The 9,330-nt window shown below is 31.2% G+C and overlaps 1 long non-coding RNA gene across 1 annotated transcript; it reads left to right on the forward strand.

Annotated features, from left to right (window-relative positions):
* Positions 1-422: 422 nt before the first annotated feature.
* On the forward strand, positions 423-4,450 carry LOC143250863 (uncharacterized). Its single transcript, XR_013028383.1, has 3 exons — positions 423-1,189; positions 1,625-1,888; positions 2,118-4,450. It is a non-coding gene; the product is annotated as an uncharacterized LOC143250863 (long non-coding RNA).
* Positions 4,451-9,330: the final 4,880 nt, after the last annotated feature.

The following is a 9,330-nucleotide window of genomic DNA, read 5'->3' on the forward strand; positions in this document are numbered from 1 at the left end:
AATTTTTCATACATTTGGGTTGGGTTTTGACAGCAAATATAATTAAGCAAAAATAATAATTTTTAATGTTAATTCCATTATAATATCTTACTTCTCTTTTTATAAGACGAAATATCAATATTTTTTAGGCTTCTTGTTCTTCACTAACTTTCCGAAATTCTTTTCTCTACGTTTAACGTTGCTAAGATACTCTGTAGTATAATCAGTATTGACGTCATTACTTGAAAGTCATTGTTAAATTCTACTAAGTAGATGTCCAATCACAGCCGTAGAAAATATGCAGGTGACAATACACATATGTTATTTTTTTAATGAGTGTTTTCCCACAAGATATTAAAAGAAAAAAATTGGATAAATATTAACAAAGAATTGGGAGTTCGAATTTACCCGTTACATAACATGCTCGCTCTTTTTATCCTTACTAGTGTGTATTCTTTCATTCAAAAGGACGTCATAAAGTTATTAGCCGCTCAAGAGTACGAGTCAAGTACTTTAAGTCCCAAGATATACCAGGTCGCTACGTACTAAAGAAAATTAGTGACGAAGGTATACGATTTTATGTAGAACTTATATAATTGGAGAAGTTAGAGGCAATGAAAAGAATTGTAGATTATGTGAAATGGAAGCAGTAGTCAGAAGATAAATAATTTATTAATATGAAAGGGATATATCATATGACAGTGACTTTCAGGATGATAGAAAGAGTGCTATTAGTATTAGAGTAAAAAATAATGAATTTTCTTGTTATGAACCTATTATGTTGACAAACAAATTTCAGAATTTGGATTCTGCATATGAACTGTTGGAGAAAATGAAAACAAAAGGATCAGAGAAGGATATGGAAGTTGTAGGTGATTTATCGACAAGATATATGGTTAGAATAATCTGTTGGTAAATGAGGACAAAATAATTAGATTATGCTATGTGGGAGAACAGGTGGAGAGTATAACCAAGAATTAACTGTGTAAATGAAGTTATAAGTAGGTCACTAGGGTTAAATGTTAGGTTTAGGTTTCAGTAAGTAAACTGTAAGGATGAGCAGACTGACTGGACTTGTATCGATCAAGTTCATCGGAAGAAGGGAGCTCTTGGAATGGGTGGTTTACATTTAAATACTGTAGCAGCTGGCTTGTTTTCTAAGACTATTAACTCAGCTATAAGGGAGGTTTTAAACTAAAACTAAACAGTGGTGAGGGCCAGTGATTTTGAAGCACTGGTATTGGAAATAAATTTGGAAAAATTAGTTTTTCAAAGGAGATGTTTGTAAATGATGTCCATAAATTTACAGAAAAAAAAATTCATTAGGAATTTTGAGTAATTCTTTTAAATTTTAATTCTAAGTTGAAAATTGGTAGACACTTTCAAAAGTTTAAGTTTACTAGGGATTGATTAGACATAACTGTTCTCATCTTTGTTCACAACTAATTATTTTGTGAACATCATTTCATTTTTATGAAACTTTTTTGCTACTGTGTTGTCTTAATGGATTACACTGACTATGTTACGAGTTTTCATTCTTCTTCATGGTTTTCCTTTGTCTGTAAAGAAACAATGTGTGGATGACGCTTTCACTGAAGCTGCATTTTTCCAGAATCTAAAGAGAGAAACATCTTTTCCTTCACAGGGCCTGGAGATCAGAGTCAGTTAAAGACAGTGTGGCCATATCCATTCTTTCCTGCAAGAGTGATGTTATTTTGGAAATAGTTCTGTCTAAAATGAAGATCTATATATATGTTCACATCCAAACCTTTTTAATTACTTCAAAAGAATATTGAGACTGTAAGTCTTCTGATATGGTATACTTAAGCAGCTTAAACAATTCTTAATTTTTATTTACATTCACTTCTGAATATCCTGAAGTAAATGCGACAGAAAGGACATAAAGCAGGTATGGTTAAGTGTTATCAACTGAGAATTAGTACACTCTCTTATTAGGTATATAATAATGTATATAAATGTGATGTAACATTTTATAAAGTGATACATAATACAGTTATGAATATTGTAAAATATATTTTAAATTTTAATCTCCAATAGCTGTTTACCTATAAGTCGTCATAAAATAAAAGGTTTTGTTCCAAAATATGATACTTACGGTTATTTTTTGTCATTTACAGATTTACTTGTCTTACTGTTCCACGAAAAGACAGTTACTACAATTTCTTATAAGAAATTATAAGATCACTCATAAATTAAGTATAATGAGCTCCCACAGGCACACAAAAAGTTAATTATTCCAGTTAGTTTAAGATCGTAATACTAGCCCATGAACAAAAGTTTGCTCATTTATCAGGTGAAGTATACATTCACAATTCAACAAGTATATTTCATTTGTAACTATTAAAATATGATGAACTTTGTACAATTGGACAAAAGATGTACCTATATTAAAAATTACTTAAGTTTCTATATTTCATATGACTATGCAAACATAGATTAACATTAAAAAAAATTAAAACAAGTGCATAATAATTTAACACTACTAATATACTTTCTATTCTAAGAACCTATATGCAAAAGCAAAAAACACGTTACACCAACCCCACTACATCTGCCATTCCCAGGCACAGTAATTTCATTCAGAACCTAGGTACTGGAATACAAGACTATTTTGATTTCTTCTTTGGTATGTACCCATGAGGGTACAAGGACAGGAGCAACCACAACACTGGTGAATTCATTATAGTTAACCCTCCAAACTGGCCATTAGATAAGAGGTAGTTTCATTGGTCCTCCAGTCATTTCTGAGAAATGTATAAATATGTTGAGAAAACATCTAGGGGGAAAGATATTTTAAAATGGTCACCTTGCATAACTTGATAAGTGCAAAAACATCCAGAACTGGAATATTTCTGGTCAATCAACATGTTTAAGCAAGTTCACTGACAATATGGTTAACCTTTCTTAACCTGAATATGACCTAGGAAGGTCAAAACATTGTTCTCTCCTTATCAATAAAAGTATTAATATCCATACCAGTCATACAATATGGCTAAAGTATTGGTAAAAAGTTGTTATTGGTTTTAAAGAGACAGATAAATCTACAAAAAAATCTATCAGTGTGAAGCTGAACTGTGGAGGAAATTATCGCAATGTGACTTGTACATCTGGTGAATCTGTATGGAAAGTGAATGCTGCTGGAAAATATTGTGTATATACTAAAATGCCTTAAAAAGTTAAGACTTGTGAAATGCTTTAGTGTATTAGATGTAAGTGACCAATCTTAATATGCATTACCATTGGAGGCTACTTATAAAACACTAGATGTCTATTTTTGATGACTTGATATTTTGATGTTCACAAACATTTTTATTGTCTGTCCAGTCCTCTATTAATTTTGAGTAAAATGTGTGCACATTTGTTTTAAACTTCCAGTGAGTAAATAAGTAGGGTATGTAGCAAATAAGTGAATTTTCAACTATGTTATAGCAGAAGACAGGCTTCATAACATAAACAGTTTTGAAATGGTACTATTTGATTTATGAAAACACACACACACACACAAGGCTTGACTTATCAGTGTTAATGATTCAGTATTATCATTGTTAATGAAAATAAAATATAATGTGAAAGTTTGAAACTGTATAGATATTGTGGATAGAGATGAAAACAAGGTATGGTAGTGTTTATAGCAAATACGAGTTTTCGCACTTGTGCTGCTTTAGCTTGTGAAGTTCCATGGTTTACACCAGTAATAAATGATGTAGGTTTTTCTGTAAATCAGTCTATTCAGTTTTGTTTTTTCTGTGAAGGCTGTGTGATTTTCCTTTATATTATTTCTAAGATTGTTATTCTGTGATTTTAGTATAGGAGTTATCATTTTATTCTATATGGCCAACCTCTGCCTTTGGTCTATGAACATTCTGAAGTTAAATATGAAATGAAGATCAAATTTCATTAATACAATTAAACAACAAATAAAGCATACAATATAGTCAATCAAATGAAAATAAAATTGTATTAAAAGTTTCTTTTATATGCCATTGTTTCATCTCCTGTAGACTTAGGGTTAACAAGATTGTCTTTTGTTTGTGAAGGGATCTATGAGGCAAGAAAACTGAAAACCATTGCTGTATAGACTTAATTATAAAACTGAAAAAGTCTCCTTAAAGTAATACAGATATATTGGCTGTGTTTCTGAAATTTCTTTACTTTTTTGCATATCACTTAGATGTGAATAAATGCAAGCAGTTATACAGCAACTGAATTTCTATATTTGCATAATAATAATAATAAGTATTAAAGCTTAACAGTGTATTAAACTGTCTGAACAGTGCTCAGTTATGATGCTTAAAACAAAATGTTATGTTTTATCTCTCAGTCATTATTTCTCTTCCCATAGTTGTGTTACCATAAAACAGCCTGTTTGTTGGTATTGATTTATACTTGAATTTGTGCAATATGTTAAAGTTGGTTGAAATATTATAAAAATAAACAGGTGTCATAGTGATGCTAGTGTGCTTATTAACAAATTCCTTACATTCATTAAGATCTTTAACAAAGTTGGTAAGGAAAATCTGCTGAAAATGTGACTTTCAGGTTTCATTTCCTGCACTTAAACATTTTTTTTTAATGATATTGCATGTCTTATTACACATTATAGAAACAATAATTATACAAGTAGGCTATGAAATGGCTACTGAAAGACATAAATCTATGTAACAGGTTCTTTCTTTTGTAAATTTTATATTTAACTTGTTTCATCAGCAATCCTTCAAAAAATTATGGCTTTGATTATATTGAAAGAATTCCTAAAAGTATTTAGTTCATAAAGTAATTCTGTAAAGGCATAAATGTTTTGTCTGAGGATTCACCAAAATAATATTTTAAAAGATGTTTTCATACATGCGTACACACGTGTACACACAAGGTTTTTACTCTCCAGAATTTCTTTTTCAGTGAAAGTATGACATTAAAGATTACATGGTTTTGGAAATATTTTAAACTAGAAATGTTCAGGGCATAAACTTTGTGGCTTCAAAAGAACAAAGTACTAAGATTAATATTTCATGAATTATTAATTGAAGACTGGACATTTTAGTTTACTATAAAGCTTTAAAACTTAGAATTAAAGAAATTCAAGCACCTTTTGGAAAACGGAGCAACCTTCTTATGAAGTGAAAGGTAAAAGCCAATCATTCAAAGTGTAAAGATTTCATGAATTATCAATCATAATTGTTTAAAATTGCTAAAAATATTTTACCAACCATCCGATGACATCATCATCACACGTTTTTGCTCTTGAGGAAGAGTGAACAGTTTGTTCGTGTTTGTTTCTGTTTTTTTACATATGACAAAAAAATTGAAAAACGAAGAATCTCCGCGGGGTAAATTTCATAGTAATTCATCCCTTTTAAGAATGTACTAATGCTATGATCGCTGCTAGCAGAATAAGATATTTAGTCTACAGATAATGAATGATAAAAGGGAATATGGTGCTATCCCTTTATTTAAACTTATATTTTTGTGTCTCTTTGGGAAGATACCAATATTACTGACGAGAGAAATAGGCAAGAAGACTGTCGACTTTACATCTGAAGATCGTTTCGACTGGAACTGTATGTTTGCTTCCAGAAATAATCAAACTTATGGTTTCTATTTCGTAAGGAAACATGGATAACTATCAAGTTATAGCAACTGTTTCTTGCTTACTTACTTTACCTGAGCTCTTATTAACCAATATGTTGTTATTTTATTAGTTGTTGTTCATTAACTTGTGATATAACTGTATTTAAACATTAAATTATATTTATTTTTACCAGTAGTTTAACATAATACATTGTTTAAAAACCTGTTTTATCGGTTAATGAGAACAGCCAAAAATACTTAACCATTTACAAGTATTATTGTCAAGCGAAACAGTAACTATCATTTCATATCTGTTCCCTACACGTTTCAACATTTCTTGATCAGTCAACACAAAACTTGATAAAGTGACATAGGATGACTTGAGGAAAGTCATGAAGGGATGGATTGGAACCTGATCTTTTATTTAAATAAACATCAATATATGTGTGCGTCTGTTCCTTATACGTTTCTACATTATTTAATTAATGAGTACCAAACTTAACATAGTGGTACAGTATGGCATGAGGAAGGTCATGAGGGGGGCCCATCTAATTTGAAGGGGTCAGATCCCCATCTAATTTCATATTTATCTTCGGAAAGCAAAATCCCAAGTCAATACAACTTGGCACAGTGACATAGGATGACATGAGGAAGGTCATGAGGAGGATTGAACCCCATCTACTTTCGTATTGCAAGAGTTCTTGCAAACATTATGTCTTTCTTTTCAGCATGGGTACCTTTATGTATTTTTATTGTTCTTTTAATTTACATTATGTTAAGGGGGGAGAGAACAATTTTCTCTCGTTTGTCACAAACGAATTTTAGTTCACTCGCCCAATAGAAGGGTACTCTTGCTAATATATAGATATAAAAGAAACGGTTCAGTTTGAGGGTTTTAGAAATTAATATCATTTATTATATGCTAGATATTCCGATTAAATCGAGACACGTTTCTTGAATAAATCCACACTTTAGTTGAATAAACACTAAACCAGCAACAAAAACACAGAAATAAGTTGACTTTTTTTTTTCAAATATTCAAGCAAAGCTACACAACTTATCTGCGTTAGCCGAGAGGGCCAAGTTTCAAAAATTGAAAGTCGTCAGTAAAAGAATACACGTTTCTGAAAAACGTATAGGTACTCATATATGGAACATTTTATATATCAATTATACAAACTAATTAAAGTAGACCTACTATAAAATCTCAAAGTAAAAACCAATCTTGAAAAAATAAATAGAACTTACACTAGTCTGTAACACTCAACTGATTTTCTTTCTTCGTCCTGAAATATAATTTTATTTATCAAAAAATCGTCCTTTTTTGAATTACAAGTGTAACAGATTTACTGTTATACATTTGATTTAATATATTTTGTTTCACTTTAATGTATGTAGTGAACACTGTTAAATGTGTATTGCTCAAGTCTCGCCTGTTCTCTAAATTTGTAGAAGATTCTCAACAGTATAGGTATCTTCGAATATTGTTGCCAGGTGAATTTTCGAGAATCTCGCCTAATAAGCTAGCCATAACAAGACACAGAGAGATAGTTTCATAGTCTTAGTTTGCTACAGTCAGTGTACTGTAAGCTTCAGAAGCTATAATTATTAGTCCCTTATTAATCGGAAACCTACAGAATTTTACCAGGAAAATTTATATAATTAGAGCATTAAAACGTTCAACTATAATGAATTAACTTTAAACATTAGTATTTCTAAGAGGATATTTAATATCTTCGTCGTTTAAGAAATCAACTTGTAAACAATGTGAGACTAGCCAAAAATAGACGGTTAGCTAGCTTAAGGAAATGTAACAATATCAACAGAGAATTAATAAGCTCGCAGTGGACCTTAACCGTCGATAAAATATTCAACTCTGAACTAAATATAAGATTCATTATAATTTATAAGTTTGTAAAACTCTTGTATATAAACAATTATTTGTAATAACCGTTAATATAAATTGTATTGTTGTTTGCATATTAAAATGTATGTGTTAAGAAAACAATTGTGTGTATCAAGCTTGTTGGCAGTTATCATAAATGTGATACACACTGATATTCAATTAGCTTTTAAATTTTATTTTCAAATTTCCGGCTATTTGAAATAGCCCCACCTTAACATAATAAATCTGAGGTTCGTCAGAAATAAATTTTAACACGTAACACAAGTATACATTCACTTATGCTCTAAATAGTTTTTAAATGTATTTCGAATCTAAAACATTTTCTCAAAACGTTTATAGTTCTGTCTTTTTAAAAAACCTGTACTCTTTAAAATACAAATGTGTACGCTAACGATAATCATGTCTCTACCTGAAACACAAATCGATGAAGCATAAGAATAGAAACAAATAAAAAAAGAGTCGTAAAGAGAAAAAATTATTGATTTGAAGTTCGACATATATTTTAATATAATAAAAACAATATAAACACTGGAAAAACTATGTAACCAGAACTTATTACAAATTATTAACTCGGATATGTGGAGAGTATAAGAGGGCCTGGCATGGCCTAGCGCGTTAAGGCGTGCGCTTCGTAATCTGAGGGTCGCGAGTTCGCGCCCGAGTCGCGCCAAACATACTTGCCCTCCCAGCTGTGGGGCCGTTATAATGTGACGGTCAATCCCACTTTTCGTTGGTAAAAGAGTAGCCCAAGAGTTGGCGGTGGGTGGTGATGACTAGCTGCCTTCCTCTAGTCTTACACTGCTAAATTAGGGACGGCTAGCACAGATAGCCCTCGAGTAACTTTGTGCGAAATTCCAAAACAAACAAACAAACGAGAGTATGAGAAAATACGAAAGGATAATGTATAATCTCAAATCATTTTTAACGAACTTTAGAGTTAATTTTTTTTATTTTTTCTTTATTAATTCACCCTCATAGAAGAGTTGTATAAACAAAATTCCTCAATGATTCAATACTTCTCGTCAAAATGACGGTACTTATCAGGATAGTAAAGAAGTATTAGCTAAGAGTAATTACTTGAGATACATAAACAGTAAACCAACAGTAAGATTTGGAGAAACAATGCTAAAGTCCTTAATGTGACAAAGTTTGTGGAAATTATTAAACTCACACAACCTTACTAAGTGAGAAATTGAAAAATGAGGTCAGTAGATGAAGAGGGAATTCAGATAAAAAAAAATCTCATGCTCCCCCCAGTGAAAAAATTTTTAGCTGGAACAAAAAAAATAGTGTTAAAATTATAAAGTAGATCTAAACTGTTTACTTTGTTTGTTTGTTTTCAATTTCGCGCAAAGCTATAATTTAAGCTATATATTATAAATATTCCTAATTTTGCAGTGTAAGACTAGCTAATCATCACCACCCGCCGCCAACTCTTGAGATACTCTTTTACCAACGAATAGTGGATTGATCGTCATATTATAACGCACTCATATCTGAAAGAGCAAGCATATTTGTGTGAGGGGGATTCGAACCCGCGATCCTCATATTACGATTCGAGCGCCTTAACTACGTGGCCATGCCGGACACAGACCCAAACTGATATCGTTGGCCAGGTCTTGGTTCCAATTTTGTCGTGCATATGATTATCGGTATAATAAAGTTACTAATACAAATGCATATATGAATGTTTGTGTACAGACTTAGAGTCTGTAAAAGACTAGTAAAGAATAATTTGATAAAAATGGTCAGTAGTCTCATTCTGATGTTCTTTCACGCTGACTACAGACTGTTGCACAAAGGGCAAATGAAATTATTTCAATTTTCTAAATATACATAAAAAATATCGAAGTCAA

Source organism: Tachypleus tridentatus, chromosome 5, assembly GCF_004210375.1.
Source record: "Tachypleus tridentatus isolate NWPU-2018 chromosome 5, ASM421037v1, whole genome shotgun sequence".
NCBI lineage: Eukaryota > Metazoa > Arthropoda > Merostomata > Xiphosura > Limulidae > Tachypleus > Tachypleus tridentatus.